We start from the raw sequence: 14,329 nt of genomic DNA, 5'->3' as shown, positions 1-14,329 counted from the left end.
TGTTTCCCACTCCATCAGCTCGTGGGCACCCAGGGGCTGGTGAGTGTGGCACAGAGGTGGCAACCTCCATGCCTGTGTGGGAATCAGCAGAAAACAGAGCCACTCCCAAGTCCTCTGAGCACCGGAGGGGTGCAGGAACCCTCCAAGTGGCACTTGCCCTGGGCCCAGTACCTGCCTAGGAGTGAGCTCTGAGTTTCAGGCTGTGCTGCACAATGGGCTTATTGTGAAAGCCAGCCTCCCTTCAGTGCGGGAGGCAGGGCATGCACAAGAGGCTGCTACTGCTGCTCTGGCACTGACATCAGTGCTAATGAAGAGAGGAGTCAGAGAATGAGCTCATGCTCCTCCCAGGCCTTCCAGGAAGTCTCCATTCCTCCCTGGCTGGGTGCACAGTGTAGCCTGTGAGCTTCAGCCAAGCGGCACAGGGAAGAGCAGAGCACAGTGAGCACACTGGGCTGTGCTCTGCCCTGGGCCTCCCTTCCTGGGCTTGGCAGAGAGCAGTGCTCAGCTTCAGGGCAGGCTTGGAACTCCCACAGCTCTGGACTCATCTCATAACCTGGGAACACCAAGGCGGGTGCTGGGTGGTCACTGCTCTGTGGCCCAGGTGGATCCGGAGGGAGCCAGCAGACCTCAAGGAGCCTAGCTGGGCTTTAGCTTCCCAGCCACAGCTGCTCACATTTTTCCCAATCTGATATAATTCAGTTAATCTCATTGAGCCTGCTCATCCTGTTTAGTTGCATGTAAAGAATTAGCTTGCAAGTTGACACGAGCTGCAGAAGAAAGCACCTTGGATTGCACCCCAGGCAGTCTGTCCCTGCAGGGTTCTGCATCTGCTTTCAGGGGCTCTCTCTGCCAGTGCCATCCCCTCCCTCCCAGGAGCAAGGCAGATGGGAGCAGGGGCCTGTGGCATGGCCCAGGGGCTGAAGGTGCCCATGTCCTGCTGCACACTTCCTACTTAGAGGCATCGAGGCAGCCTCCCTGATGGCCTGGGGCAAGGCTACTGCACTGTGAGCATGATGGCATTGCCCAGGCACTGGGAATCAGGGCAGTGAGATCTGTTGAGGCCACAAGATCTATGTGAACAGCAGGCGTTTATCACAGTCGCATCCTGCCCTCAGGTTTATCCAGGCCCAGCGTAGCATTTCTACTGACTCCAACGTCCTGTGCCAGAGGTGCTGGCAGTCAGATGGAGCCAAGGAGCAAAGTGTGTAGATTAGGGGCCACCACTGAGAAGCATCTTCAGGCACTGGTGGGGATCTGTAAGTGAAAGGCTCTGTTGGCCATTGCTGGTCTCTCAGTTGCCCACTCACTGTGAATATCATAGTCCAGAGGCCTGCCCCACTGCTGCTAAGGGCCCACAGAGGCACCAGGGAGTTTTAAAGCCAAAAAGAGCTTTCCCCCGCTGCCTGCCTGCTCTTCCCTGGAAGTAGCAAGGGCCTCAGCCAGGTGAGTTGCACAGCTGTGCATCTGCTCCTGAAAGCTGACAGCTATAACTTACTGGAGATGCCTGGAAACTGCTGGTAAAAGCCAGTGCATCTCCATGCCCCAGAGAGCAGAAGCTGGAGCAGCCTTTGTGACTGTAGTGTCTCATGGCCATAACCACCCCCTCTGCTACAGCATTTTCAGACTCCTTTGAGTGGGGCTGCCTGTGGGAGGCCATGATTCACAGCCTCGTGGGAATACATATGCTCATGCATGCTGCGTGACTCGCATAAGGGGCCTGGCTGCAGATGGAGGGTCAGTTCATTCTGCTTGGAGGCATCTGCACTGAACATTTACATGTCTAAGCTTGGTTCTGCCCCAGAGTGGAGGGTCTGCAAGTTACTGACCCTGCAAGATCCCTCAGGGGATGGGGGACAGCCTCTGGCTGTCTTTCTGCACATCCCTGTGACCAGAAATAGCACCACGCTGGACCTCTTCTCCTAATCTAATTGATCCTCGCTGTCAAGCTGGAGTGGATTTAGGACCTCTTATCTTGTGCTGCTCAACCAGCTCGGTTGGTTCGGGAGTGTGCTCTGGGAATGCTCTTCGCGCCTTTTGCACCAACACTCCAGGAAGCTGCACTCCCTGCTACCATGTCAGCCACAGCCCCTTTCCGGGTCCTGCTTTATCCCAGGTAAGCATGTGGGAACAGTATGTATTTGGGGTGCTTGGGGCAGGATCCATCAGTGTCATGGCACTGGAAGTGTAGTGCGTGTTTGCTGGCATAGCAGCCTGCTTGCATCCAGTACCACCTGCCCTCCCAGAGGGTTGTTGGTATTCTCATAGACACAGCTTCCCTGCTGCTCAGGTGGCCTGATGATAGGTCAGCTTGCTGCTGGTGACAGTGGTGGCTGGGGTGAAGCCAGCAAATGCCAGTACCTAGCGGAGATAGGCTTGTGCCTTGAGCAGGCACTGGCAGGCATGTGTGAGGCAGGCTTTCCTGTCTGCTGGAGGTGTTGTGCCAACGCTCAGGCTGTGCCATCCTACTTGTGGCTGCTGTCAGGTTTGACTCTGCCTCTCAGGGGCCAGAAGATCCTCTGGGAGCTGCAGTTGGTGCAGAATGAGGTGCCTAGGTCCTTGAAGCTGCAGCCTCTTGGAGCTGCACTCCCTGTGAATGTGGGTGCAGCACAGGGATCTATGGAGGGATCTATGTTGCTTGGTCCCAGCTCTCTAAGAGTTCAGGTCCATGAAGGGCTGTCCTGGCAACTAGAATAAGCTAGGATGCTCTCCTGAGGAGTCCCTGCATACAGAGGGATTTGCCTGGCAGCCCCTCCGCTGAGAGCTCCCTACTGCCACTCTTGGTCCAGCAGAACTGTAGCTGGTTGGTCTCCACAGCAGGGGCTGAGGCTTACCTGGCCATAGCAGCATCTGTCAGCTCTGTTGTGGAGCACAGGATGGGCACCAGGCACTGTGCTGTGCCCTTAAACGAGATCTGGATTACAGAGGGGTCTGTTCTAGGGCTCCCTGCTCCAGGAGCTGCTGCTTGTTGTGTACATGGGTGCTCGGCTGGGGGGGTTCTTTGGGGACTCTCTGAAGAGATCTCATCTGGCCTGGCATGCCGTGGCCCCACAGAAGGGGAGCAAAGGGAGCTAGGACTGCCCCATAAACCCTGCTACTGCTGCTGGGAAGCAGCAGTGATTGGGACAGACCTGGAGCCTAGGGTTATAGTTCAGCCTCTGCCACTGACTCGCTGGGATCCCTGGCCAGTTCAGGCAGCCAGTCTGTGTCTCAGTTTGCCTACTTTTGGCCATCTTGGCACAGACCTTGTACAATCTACTCTCCTGTCATCCCCACCCTACCCATCTGGGTGTTGCTTGGCTAGTCTAATCCCAGCAGGGCAGGCTCTGTCCATCAGAGCACTACTGAGGTAACAAACTGCCTGCAATGCAGAGGGCAGCTGCTCCTGCCTAGGCAGTGCAGGTGGCCAACTGAGGTTGAGGGGAGGCACATTCCCGGCCCAGCCCAGCACTGTCTTCTGGGCATTGCCAATACCTTGCTCAGCTGGGGCACAGGCTGGTAGAGGCTGCTGCAATGTGCCTCACACCAAACCCAACCACTGGCAGGAGAAGTGCTGTCAGATGCTCCTGGGGCTGCAGGGACTACAGGCAGCCTGGAGCAGCCCATTTCCCTGCAGGTGCGCAGCAGGCAGGCCCTGACAGCAGGATGCTCCATTGCTGTACGGCTGCCGACAGCCAGGAACCAGCCAGATCCTGGGAGCTTGTGGGTTGAGCTCTTCCTGTTTTGTGGCCAGGTCTGTCTGGCACTTCTGCAGCGCCCCAGCAGATGGCATCATTTGCCAGTCACTGGCAGCAGGGGCACCTGTGTATGGCAGAGATCCTTGCCACCCTGCACTGCGCCCTCGGGCTGGCCATCTTCCCTGTACAGCCAGGGCAGGGGCAGGGGCAGGGGCAGGGGCAGGGGGTGATGCTGGGGGTTCTCTGGCCTGGCAGCCCTCTCCCTGCATCTTGTGCTCCTGGGAGGCCCACGAGAAACTTGCATTGCACGGCATGGCAGCCACTGCACAGTCCTGTGGCTGGAGCACTGGATCCCTCTCCCAGGCAGGCTGGCTCCTGGTGGTCAGCAGCAGTGCATCAATGGTGCCATGACCTGCCTGCTGCGCACCTGGGAGGTGGGCTGGATGGTGGCTGAGCTGCTCCAGGCTGCCTGTAACGTGTGCAACTCCAGGGTGTCTGGCAGTGCTGCTCCTGCCGGTGGTTGGGCCTGGTGTGAAGCACATTGCAGCAGCCTCTGCCAGCCTGTGCCCCTGCTGAGTAAGGGACGTATGCCCAGAAGACGTAGCTCTTGCCCACAGCACTGGTGGCACGAGGACCGAGAGCAGGCTGGGCAGCGGGGGAGAGATGGTGTGAGTGGGATTTCCTGTCCGTGAATCACAGCTCAGCCCTGCGGACCCTCCAGCTGATTGGTAACCCATGGGCATCATCTCTGGGAGACGTGGGTTGCAGGAAAGGAGGGCTTCATCAAGGGGAGGATGGCCCTGCGGCAGGGGGTTAATGTGGCTGTGTGGAGCAGCTTGCTGACAGCGCCCCCCTCTCCTTAGGCCAGCGGGCCCCTGCACCGCCGGGCAGGGCAGGTCTGGGGCCCGGCGGGGATCCGCTTGGCGCGGGTGGCTTCCGCTGGGGCAGCCGGTGTCAGCGGGTCGATCCTGGGGCCAGTTTTGTTGAACAGCCAGAAGCCGAGACCCTGCAGGGCCCTCGGGGCTGCCTCCCAGGTCCGGCGCGGCCTGCGGGGCGCGGGCCCGGGCCCGGGAGGCGCCGCGCGGAGGAGGCCGCGCACGCAGGCCCGGGGACGCGGCCGGGGCGGCGGGGAGGGCAGGCGCCCGCGCGGGGCCCGGGGGCCGGTGAGTCGGGGGAGCGGGGCCGGGCTCCCCTCGGCGGGGACCTCGGCCAGGGACAGCGGCCGCCACGTGCCGGGCACCCCGGCAGCTCGGGGCCGCGCGGCTGGGCTGGGCTGGGCTGAGCGCGCTGCTCCCCTCACGAGCTCAGGCCTCCGCGGGCTCGGGCTCTTGGTGCCCACGGATATTTCCTGCGTGTCTCCATCACTGGAGAATCTGGGGCGGAGATCCGCTGGCTGGGAGGGAGCTTGCTGCCACCGGCCATTTCTTCACCTGTGCCACATGCCCGGCCGGAGGCACCCGCTCTGGCCCCAGGCCTGTAGCTGCTGCTGGAAGGCGCCAGCCCAAAGCTTCCCCCTTTGCTGCCGGGCCATGGCTGGTCCGGGGTTTCCAGGGAAGCTCTGTAACTGCAAGGGGTCTGGGCTTGTTTGTCAGCAGCCGAAGGCAGGTGCTGTTGGCGGTGAGTGCTCAGGTGGCTCGGACGAACAGCTGGCCTGGGGACCCTGCATGGCAGCTGGCAGGGCCTAGCTGTGTGGGCGCTCCGGTCCCAGCGGAGGGGACCAAGTATATGCCATTTTCCCAGGGCCCTTCCTCACCTCAGCAGCAGGTCACGTGGGAGGCAGGTGAGATCTGGAGCCTGAGTGGCTTGTTTCCAGCTAGTGGCTCAGGTGACTGCTCCCAGCATGCTCGGGCAGCACAGGCAAGGCCAGGCTCCCATCTGTGGCACTGCCTCCTCAGGGAGCACGGGCTCTCCTTGGAGCCGACCTCTGCACAACACTCACTCAAGTGCTGCACTTGCCAACGAGGTCTGCCCTGGAGCTTGGTGGGGTTTCAGGCTTCTGCAGAGCCTCAAAGGGCATCCAGGGAGTGCTGCCTGCACTATGCACTCCAGCAGCCCAGCAAGAGCCTGGGTACCCTGGCAAGTGCAAACACTGTCCCAGCACGCCCGGCTAGCCTGCTTTGCCACTCTCTGTACGCAGGGCCAGGCCACCTGACAGGCTGAGTCCTGTTGTCTGGAGCTCCCAGGAGGATCCTGCCTGTGGTGGGGATTTTCCATAGCACAGTGTCCCTGCTTGAGTGCCTGCTGCCCACCTCCCTGCACATGCCTGGCACCCAGACAGGGGACCCCCTTCCCAGCCAGGGACCAAGGCTAGGGGACTCCAGCTGATAAGGGTAGAGCATTGGTCCCACCCACAGGCATTCCCTGGGTTGCAGTCTATCTTCTTTCCCTTTGCAGTTGCATAACTGCCTGCAGAGACTAAGCCTGGTTGTGTCTTATCCCCATGTGAGACTTGGGAGGAGTGAGCCACAGGTCCATGCACAAGGATGTTCCCAGCTTTGGGGCCCATCACGGGTGCTGCAAGGGACAGCACACATCTTGCAGCTGCCTCAAAATGCTTCCCTCCTGCCTTGCACACAGACACGAGGGCTGCATACAGGCCCATGGGCGAAGGAAGTTGCATCTGCAGCGTGGAGGGGTTGGGAGGGGTCTGGCTGTGAGGGGACTCTCATGGCTCTTGCTGCAGAAAATGGAAACTGTGTTTTCCCTCAGGCTCCAGCTGTCATATAATCATAGAAAGTTAGGGTTGGAACGGACCTCAGGAAGTCATCTAGTCCAGTGCTTCTCAAAGTGGTGGTTTGTGGACCAGTGCTGGTCTGCAAGCCACTGGTCCCCGGTCCACAGCAAGTTGCCAGGAAAGAAAGAAATATATTTTCAGAAGCATAACATTGATCTGTCATAGCGCCACAGTTCGTACGTTCCAACACTCCAGTGACGTCACGTCGTGCGAGGTGAGGAAAGAGAAAGAAACAGCTGGTTACGCATTTGTGTAGCGCTGTTACACACAGTTGCTGCCACCAGCTGCCACCACCGATCCCTGGTCCACTGGAAAAAAAATTGCTGGTCCACTACCTCATGTAGTTTGAGAAGCACTGACCTAGTCCAATCCCCTGCTCAAAACAGGACCATCTCGAACTAGATCATTCCAGCTAGGGCTTTGTCAAGATGGGCCTTAAAAAATCTCCAAGGAAGGAGATTCTACCATCTCTGTAGGTAACCCATTTCAGTGTTTCACCACCTCCAAGTGAGAAAGTTTTTCCTAATATCCAATGTAAACTTCCCTTGCTACAACTTGACACTGTTGCTCCTTGATCTGTCATCTGCCACTTCTGAAAACAGCTTAGCTTCATCCCCTTTGGACCCAGAACTAGAGGTAGTTGAAGGCTGCTATCAAATTCCCTCTCAGTCTTCTTGTCTGCAGAATACATGAACCCAGTTCCCTCAGCCTGTCTTCATAAGACATGTGCCCCAGCCCCTGAACCATTTTTGTGGCTCTCTGTTGGACCCTGTCCAACTTGTCCACTTTCTTTCTATGGTGGGGGCCCAAAACTGGACACAGCACTCCTGATGTGGCCTAACTAGTGCAGTATAGAACACAATAATTACTTCCCTTGATCTGCTGGCAGCACTTCTACTAATGTAGCCCAATATGCTGTTAGCCATCTTGGTAACAAGGACACACTGTTGGCTTATCTTCAGCTTACCATCCACTGTAACCCCCAGGTCCTTTTCTGCAGAGCTGCTGCTTAGCCAGTCAGTCCCTAGGCTGTAACAGTGCATGGGATTCTTCTGTCCTAAGTGCAGGACTTTGTACTTGTCCTTGTTGAACTTCATGAGATTTTTTTTGGCCCAATCTTCCAATTTGTCTAGGTCACTCTGAATCCTAGCCCTGCCTTCCAGTGTATCTACTACATCCCGCAGCTCGGTGTCATCTGCGAACTTGCTGAGGATGCATGCTATGCCATCTTCTAGGTTGTTAAGAAAGATGTTGAACAAAACTGGCCCCAGGATCGACCCCTGGGGCACTTCACTTCATACCGGCTGCCAACTAGACATTGAGCCATTGATTACTACCCATTGAGCCTGACAATCCAGCCAGCTTTCTATCCACTTTAAAATTCACTTTAAAACCCATATTCAGGGTTGAAGTAATGTATAGGCAAACTAGGCACATGCCTAGGGCCCTAAGTGAAGAACAAGTCCAGTTGTGCTTATTTTATGTATTATAATTATGGAGTGAAAAAAGTAGGGGGCCATGTCCTGCCCATACTTCCTCAGCTTGCTTGCAAGAATGCTGTGGGAGATGGTATCAAAAGGCTTGCTAAAGTCAAGGTATGTTGTGTCCACTGCTTTCCCAGCATCCACTAAGTCAGTTATCTCATCACAGAAGGCAGTCAGGTTGGTCAGGCATGAGTTGCCCTTGGTGAATCCATGTTGACTGTTCCTAGTAACTTTCTTCTCCAAGTGCTTAGAAATGGATTCTTTGAGGACCTGCTCCATTATTTTTCTAGGGACTAAGGTGAGGCTGACCAATCTGTAGTTCTCTGGATCTTCCCTTTCTTAAGATGAGCCCTATATTTGGCGTTTTCCAGTTTTCCGAGATCTCCCCTGATCGCCATGAGTTTTCAAGTATAATGGCCAGTGGCTGCACACTTCCCTAAGTGGGGGTAGATGGGTTGTGTATTCCCTGACCTTCCAGACTGGTGCATTGTGGGGACAGGGCTGGTACTAGGGGGCATAGGGCAGAGCCAGTCACCTGGGGCTGGTGGCATGGCCTGCTCACCTACCTGTGCAGTGTTTGCTGTAGCTAGTACTGTTGTGGGGCATCCTTGTTGTCCATACAGGTGAAGTCTTGGCCTTTCTGTGCAGGGGAAGTAGGGCCACCTTTTCCTGTCTAGCATGGGGTCACGGCAAGCTGAGTTATAAACCTTTGTTTATAAAACATGGAGCAGCAGCATGGCATCCCGGAGCAGTGGGTTGGAGCCAGCTGCCCAGTGACTGTGGCCCTAGTATCCAAGTGATGGCCCCTCGTGGGCCAGAGATATGCCTGACTGGGCTCTCCTGGAGCACTGGCAGCAGGGGCCCATGAGGCAGGAACTGGGCTCCCTGTTGGGGTTAGAGGTTCCTGAGCCCTGTGCTTCCTGCTGAGGATTTGTTATTCATTCAGGGCCAACTGGTCTTGAGTATCTGTTGCAGCAATTCAGCCTTGAGTCATGAAAGGGGAGAGAACAGGCTAATGGATGTGTCTGGGCTCTGCTGAGGGCCAGAGCAGGATCTTGGCTTCTTGCCTTGATGGAGGGCTGCCACCTCTGCTCTGAAGGGCTGTCCTGTGAGTGGGACTGCCTCCAAACCTTTTTAAAAAAATACACACAGACATCATCATCATCATCATCATCTAGCAAAAACTTTTCTTCACATACCTTATTTCACATTTAAAGCCCGCACATCTGTTACAATAAATGCATCTGTGGATCTGCACTCCCGCGCAGCCCTTTCCCTTACTCTTTCAGTCCTAGCCCTGATTTTGGGGTTTACATTCTCAGCTCATTCACTGTTGTTGTCACTGTCACAGTTGCTGTCTGCTGTTGCTGTCCCCAAGTCTGCTGGAGCACAGCCTTGCCATGGCAGTGGTGAAGGTGGGGCTGGGCTGAGCAAGGTGGAACAAGCCAGAAGGCATGTCCTCCCAATGGGCTGTGTGAGCCTTTGCCTCAAAGTGGGGGGTGGGGACAGAAGAGATTAGCGCTGGTGGGGGCCAGCTGGGCCGGGTGTGAGGCCCTCCTCACAGCCCCTGAGTGGGGCTGCTGCCTCCTGGCCAGGCACCTTGTGCGGGAGCCTTGCTGCCCTGCATGGGGCATGCTTATTCCCTGGTTCAGCAAACAGGAGCTCCTTCAGCCGCGGTTGGGCTCTGCTCCTCCCCAAACCTGCCACCCCTTGTTCAACCAGGATGACTCTTCCCTAGAAGCAGGTCCTGGCATGCTGGGCAGGGAGGCTTCCCGGCAGCAGACACCGGCAGCAGGGCCTGGGAGCTTCACAGCCCTACTTCTGTCTAAGTGGGGGCGGGCCCAGGGTGAGAGGTGGGGATGAGGAAGAGGGTGGTGCAGGTCCCAGGTGGGGCAGACACTGTGCATAGGGCTGCAGGGAGAACACTGCCTCTCCCTGTTTTTGCTGCTGTGTCCCTGCAGCCTTGGGCTGTCCTGGGCTGCTTCATTTCAGCACAAGGCAGCTTCCCTGTCCCTCCAGAGGTGTCAATAGGGGACCTGGCAGGGGAAACATCATTATCAGCTAAGGCGGTTTTCCTAGGGACAAGGGATAACCACTTTTCTGGCAGAGGTAACGTGATCATTGCTTTATGCCCACTTTACGGAAATGGGAAACTTCTCTCTAGCTTGCTCCTGCAGCCATATGCAAGGGCAAGTGAAACTTGGGGGAATCCGAATCCCAAGCCTCCGGGCTTGGGCCTGCACATAGGATGCCCGCCAAATGATCTGGAAACATCTGAAGCCCCAGGTAGGGGTGGAGGATGTTTGCCTGTTGTAGGGCCACATATGGTTCTTGAATGACTCATGGATTTGGAATTTGGCTTGGAACATGAACATTTTTACTTAAAAAAAAAAAAAAAAAAAAAAGGGCAGTGGGGTTGAGGCTCTGGGATGTTCCTGCTCAGGGCTCTGCACCCTGGCCTGACTATTTGGAAACATCTGGCCAGGGGTTGGTGATGTTGTTATCGCCAAAGCCCCTTTTGATCAGGTCCTAAAATAGAACCCAGGTGCCCCAGCTCCCAGTCCTTTGTGCAACGTGCAGGGCCCTGCCTATACTGCTCAGGCAATGACCTGTGTGTTAGCCCCACGGCTGCTCCCCAGAGCTGGCTTTTCCCAGCAGAGCTGGCCCAGCTCTCACGGCCGTGAGCAGGCAGCCTGTGCAGCTGCCGTGCCTCTGCAGTCTCCATAGCAATCGCTATTTATAAGCCGCCCCCTTGGGAATGGAAGGCTGAATTCCAGTGGATATTTGGTCGCCAGCAGGGCAGGGCCTGGTGTTGCTAGGGGCTGGGCTGGGCTGGGCTGCTCCCAGGGCATCTCTGGAGATGGTATTGTGCGTGGTAGGCTGCTCTGAAGTAATGCATGGCTGTTTTTTTGGCTGCACTGAGGCACTACCAAGCTGCTCAGCGGACAGCACAGAGAGCTTGGAAGAGGCCTCACCAGAGCAAGGAGCCGGTGGAAGCATCCTGGGCCCTGCACCAGCCATGAGGGCACATCCTGAGGAGTGAGTGAGGGGGACAGAGGCTTTAGCGTGGGTCATGCTTCCCCATCAGAGGAGTCTGCCTCCAAGCAAAGTGGTGGGACTTGCAGGGAAGGGATTTGGCCTCCAGCAAAGGGACATTTGGGGTGAGCATAGCCCCCTGGAGTGGGAGGGGATGGGAGGAGGAAGACGAGCTTAGAGCAGCTGGAGGTAGGGTATGTATGTGTGAAAACTGCCATCCCAGAACATAGCAGAGCTGGACCAGGCCTTGAGATGAGTATTGCATGCAGGGTAGTACTATCTCACCAGGGAGCCCAAGGGAGTGATCTGCCCTCAGCCTTGCCAGCACTTGAAGCTTTAGGGTAGGTTTGGCTGAAAAGGGCAGTTAGGGACTTGGAGGCACATGGAGGTTGGGTTGATGCAGCTTGGGACTTTCAGAGTGAGGTGATTGCTGTCAAAATGTGGTGGACTGGCAAGTATCTGACATGGTGCCAGGTGTGGGCAGAGGTGGAGCCCAGGGAAAGAGGGCAGAGGTAGGGAAGTAGCTAGGGAGAGGGGTTGTTCCAAGTGGGAAAGCTGGGCAAGGGGATCACTGGGGTTCCTCAAGAGCTCTGTCATGGGGCTGCTATGACATGAGATGCTGTTTTGCAAGGCTGGCACCACTGTCCCAAAATCTGCAGATGGTTTGTGCTGAGGGGCACTGCTGTACAGAGTGCCTGCAGGGTGCTGCTCCATGTGACTGCACTGGCTGGTCTATAGGCCTGGCCCCCTGCTCACTGCCCCTAGGTATTCCACAAGTCAGGCCAGGGCTGTGCTGGGCACCTTTTGTTGGACCCCACCCTGAGCACTGTGTGAACTTGCTGCAGCTACAGCAAGCCCCCAGTGGCCAGCGCTGAGCTCTGGCTGGAACAATGCTACATTTATCCAGGAACAATAGGAGCTGCCGGGACAAACAGACAGACTGGCTTGGAGATGGAGGTTGATAAATGTGTGAGTGGGACTGCATGGCGAGGGGCTGTGACTGCAGGGGATCAGGCTCGGGGCCAGCAGGTCCCTGCCTATTCTACACCCCCCCCCCCGGTATCCCAGCCTTTGTGGAGTCCAGACCTGCAGTTGCCCCAGCATCTGAACCTGTGCACCACAGCTTGGACACCACTAACTGCAGGGAGAGGACATGAGCACAGGCAAGGCTTCAGCCTGGAGTGGCTGTGGGGGCAGGCATAGGGGCAGCAGCTACTGGGAAGAGGTACCTGCAGGGTGGGCTGGGCGATGAGAGAGGAGATACTGTTTCTGTTGGAAGGCTGTGGCCTGTGGCTCCACAGCTGTGGCCAGGACGGGGGTGGTGGTGGCAGTGTGAGGCTTAGCTCCGAGCTTGGAGGCAGGTGCTGGATGGAGGTGGTGGTGGCTTCCACCAGCCAGGCTCTGTGCTGGCATGCCAAGAAGGCTGTCCTGGTACACTGCACATGGGCACGTGGCTTCTCCCTGGCTGTGCTGTGGAAACTTTGACCATGACAGTGCGGCATCCTTTGAGCCCTACCTGCCGTGACATTAACCCATAACTCTTCTCCCTGTCATGGCTGCAGAGGACCAGCAGTGAAATTTCACCATTGGTCCTGGCTCTGTAGTGACATGGGCTATTGGACAGCAGCAGTTCACTTGCAGGACTTGGCCCTTGGACACCAGGGCCTGTGGCACTAGTTTCTGTGCTCTGCTGTCCAGCCCCGTGAGCTCTGCCAAGGGAACCATGGTGTCCAGGCTGGCTCTCCAGATTGTCTTTTTGCAAGCTGGGTGATGGGTGCAGAGGGAATGGGCTTTGTTCCTGTCTTCCCCAGTGTCCCATGGTTCATACTGGAGGTGCTGCCTCAAGAGCTTCTGCAACTGCTGCTATGCCCAGGAGTGCCAGGCTGGGTGCACATTGTGGGCAGCTAAAAGGTCCTTTTTGCAGTGCATGTGCAGCAGGCTGTGACGGGATCCCTGTCCCTCCAGCTGCAGCTCTGGCTGCAGTTTTGTGGCATGGAGAGCACTGTGCACAGTCCCTGCTCTGCTTTATGCCCAGGTCAGGAGCCGAGGTGCTGGGCTCCCTTGTCTTCCTGCCATAAAAGCCCTGGTGTTAGGAGCAGTGAGCTGGGCCTGTGCACAGTGCAGAGCATAAACACTTGGCGTCCACTTGTGACCTGGTGGCTGGCAAGTCAGGCTCCTGCTCTGCTGATTGCAGGAATCTGGAGGGCAGGCCAGTGCAAGAGCCACTGGCAGGGCATGTACCTGCTGTGGCCCGACCAGCGTGGTGTATGCAGACGGGGGCTTCAGAAACCTGACACTTGAGCTCATGGTTAGGTTACTGATCCTGCCGCTCACTTGGGAGGGCATGTATCTTTCCAGGAGCCCTGGAGGCTTAAGTTCCAGCTGACAGGTGTGTGTGTGTTTGTGTTGGGGGGGCAGGGAGCCAGAGCAGAGGCCAGCTCAGGAGGGGTCCTCCCCACTACTGCCTGTCTGCACAAACAAGGAAAAGCAGATGCAGGGCACACTGACTTCTTACTCACTCCAAACCCCAGCGATGCCCCACCTGCTTAGTCAACAGCCTGTCACTGGGGAGATTCCACCCAAAGCCAAAGCCTTCCCAGGAAGATGAGTCAGTGAGGTTTATGCCGAGGATGCAGGCAGCCCAGCTTGCTTCAGGGGCTTTGGGGGAGTCTGGGCTGCTGGACAGGACAGGCTGCCCTACAGAGCAGGGCACTTCCCTGTCTTGCCATGGGTGCTGGCTGAGCTGAGGTCCTCATTTTCAGTGCTGGCTGCTATAGGCAGAGGTGAGTCTGGAGCCGGGGGATTAGTGGTTTGTGTTTCCCAGGGCCTGTGTCTGCCTTGTCAAAGGAGACTCTTTGTTGTTCTTGCCGCCTGGGCCATGGGCTGCTGGCATTAGCTTTCACAGTTGCCGCGAGCTGCTAGTGATATACCCCTGAGCTGCAGCTGCTGTGCCGTGTTTCCTGCGTCAGGCGGACTGGACATTTGCCTCCTTGTTCCAGGGGAGTCCAACTGATTGCACAGGGAGCGTGTTCCCCCTCGCAGGCCTAGGCGGAGTAAACGCCCCTCACTTTTCCTGCGTGTGCATGTTCATGTGTGTCTGTGTGTGCATGCGCCTGTGTGTGCTATCGTATTTGTCTAGTTCCCTGCAGAGGCAGCCTGGTTTCCCCTCCCCCCAGTGGCCTTCCCTTCCCCCAGCTCCTTCCCATTCATAGGGCTGCATTGCAGCGGCTGTGAATAGCTGCCTGTGCCTTCATACCGAATCCAGCCAGACAGGCTTACGGGGGTGAGTGCCAAGGCTCCATGCTGTGCTCTGGGTGACACTGGGGCACATTGGGACACAAGGTCCTTCCCAGGGAGCAGGGACAGTGATGTGCTGGCAGCAGCTGCAGGCACAGCACTGG

At 57.0% G+C, this 14,329-nt stretch overlaps 1 protein-coding gene across 8 annotated transcripts in view; it reads left to right on the top strand.

The window, feature by feature from the left end:
• PLEKHG5 (pleckstrin homology and RhoGEF domain containing G5) overlaps positions 1-14,329 on the top strand; it is a 78,954-nt gene that overhangs the window by 42,253 nt on the left and 22,372 nt on the right. The window contains exon 1 of one of the 8 annotated variants that reach the window (XM_090023688.1): positions 10,751-10,931. The exons of 5 other annotated variants lie outside the window; for them this stretch is intronic. The gene's annotated coding sequence lies outside the window, so the exon portion shown is untranslated. Of the gene's footprint in view, positions 1-10,750; positions 10,932-13,554; positions 13,712-13,891; positions 14,212-14,329 lie in introns of those variants that run through there. 2 more of the 8 variants (XM_090023689.1, XM_090023687.1) reach the window with 2 other exon arrangements.

The sequence above is a fragment of the Crocodylus siamensis genome, chromosome 12, assembly GCF_052110815.1.
Source record: "Crocodylus siamensis isolate JL-2025a chromosome 12, ASM5211081v1, whole genome shotgun sequence".
NCBI classification, from domain to species: domain Eukaryota; kingdom Metazoa; phylum Chordata; order Crocodylia; family Crocodylidae; genus Crocodylus; species Crocodylus siamensis.
This window is presented reverse-complemented; position numbering and strand designations above follow the sequence as displayed.